The sequence below is a fragment of the Ipomoea nil genome, unplaced genomic scaffold, assembly GCF_001879475.1.
Source record: "Ipomoea nil cultivar Tokyo-kokei standard unplaced genomic scaffold, Asagao_1.1 scaffold3104, whole genome shotgun sequence".
Classification (NCBI taxonomy): Eukaryota; Viridiplantae; Streptophyta; class Magnoliopsida; order Solanales; family Convolvulaceae; genus Ipomoea; species Ipomoea nil.
The window spans coordinates 3,015,528-3,017,300 of NW_017619532.1; the positions used below are offsets into that span (position 1 = coordinate 3,015,528).

Here is a 1,773-nt window from a genome sequence, read left to right on the forward strand (position 1 = left end):
ATTCCGACGACCTCTAGACTCCGGCAGTGCTGACGGTTACGCTGGGACTTCATAAAAAAACAAGAAGAGGGAAAAAATGTCTGGCAAAAATTTTCGACAGCTTCTGCGATGACCTCTGGCCAAAACAGCAACCCAAGTTCCCTTTTATTTTGTATGTTGCGGCTGTATCACTTCTTCCCTGTAAATAAAAGAATGCATATAGGAAAGATGGGGATGATGGTATCATTAGTACAAAAAACACTTTCTGAGTCACCTGTAAACCACTTTTCGAGTCACTTGTACAGGTGACTCGGATTCCAGAGCCTCTGAAAGTGTTTAGCTTTCCGAGGCACACGTATAGGGTGTCGCGGAAAGCTAAATAAGCATTTTTTATTTTTTAATAGAGACTTTTCGAAGCACCTGTTGCGTCACAGGTGCCTCGGAAAGCCATTTAATATTTTATTATAAAATACTATCCGAGACACCCACGCACAGGTGGGTGTCGCGGAAAGTATTTTATATTTAAAAATAATATATATATATATATATATATATATATATATATATATATATATATATATATATATATATATATATTATTTTTTAGAAAAAAAATTAAACTTTCAGAGACACCTGCAACAGAGCAGGTGTCTCGGAAAGTTTAATTTTTTTTAAAAAAAATAATATATATATATATATATATATATATATATATATATATATATATATATATATATATATATATATATATATATATGCAACTAATTTTAATTTTTTAAAAACAATAAATAAACTCCCACTTTTACAACACAAATACATAGAAATTATTCATAGCCAATGTTTTACAAAGAAGAGAAAAATGAAGAGAGAGCCCCATCTTTCTATCACTAGTCTCCGTATGTTTTGACTCCTATATCACCTTAATCTTTCCTCCTTCCCCCACTAACAGCTCCGGATTGAAGTTGTTTGTCACATTGGCTAGCTCGCGAAATGTGAACACTTCTGCTGCAATTTTTATGTCCCCATACCTCAGAATGTCTTCTGCTAGCTGCTTTTGCTTGCTCATCCTGCAACTCATTTAAAATGTGTTTTTTTTTTCATGAATCAAGAAAATTACAGCATTTTACAATTTACAAACTGATAAAATTCGATGGGGGCAACAGAAACTCAGAATGGAAATGAAGATCATGTAACAATCTATATAACTTCTTGGGAATCCAAGGAATCAAACAAGTTTTTATCTTCCAATTAATGATACCTTACTTGTTCTCATGGAAATACTTCTGGCAATGGAAGCCAGTGGCTCTTCATTATCATATTTGCTTGAAGTCCTTGCCTCATTCAAAGAACTCTTGGAGCTTTTCAAAGGATTCTTTCTCATCTTCTTAATCTCTTATTTATAAACACAACAGAGGTCATATAATCAAAGCAGTTGTGAAGAAGAATGCAAGGGAGCAAGTATAATAAGATTGAAAATTCTATATATAGATTATTTACCTTGCTAATGGAAGGTCGAGTGTTGTGTCCTATGATTTTCTTCTTCAATCTTTGCTTCGTTGGTGGAGAAGCTGATGGATTATGTTCCTATTTATAGTGTATCATAAGGCAGTGTTATACTTGGAGTTGAATTAGGACTCTACATTCCTACTTCCTAGCACAGTTAAGATAGGCTTTCATAACGTTTGGATGTAGAATGGAGCCGCGATATTTGTGAGTTGTTATCAGAATGTTGACCTTAAAATACACTTTGGGTGAGTTGTATTAGGACTATTAGGACTCTATTATCCATATTAG

General features: G+C 33.5%; 1 long non-coding RNA gene across 1 annotated transcript; it reads right to left on the minus strand.

Moving 5' to 3' along the window:
- Nucleotides 1–779: 779 nt before the first annotated feature.
- Nucleotides 780–1,367, minus strand: LOC109166686. The gene is made up of 2 exons (XR_002051704.1): nucleotides 1,243–1,367; nucleotides 780–1,046 (listed from the first exon to the last, which is right to left on the minus strand). It is a non-coding gene; the product is annotated as an uncharacterized LOC109166686 (long non-coding RNA).
- Between the last annotated feature and the right edge of the window lie 406 nt (nucleotides 1,368–1,773).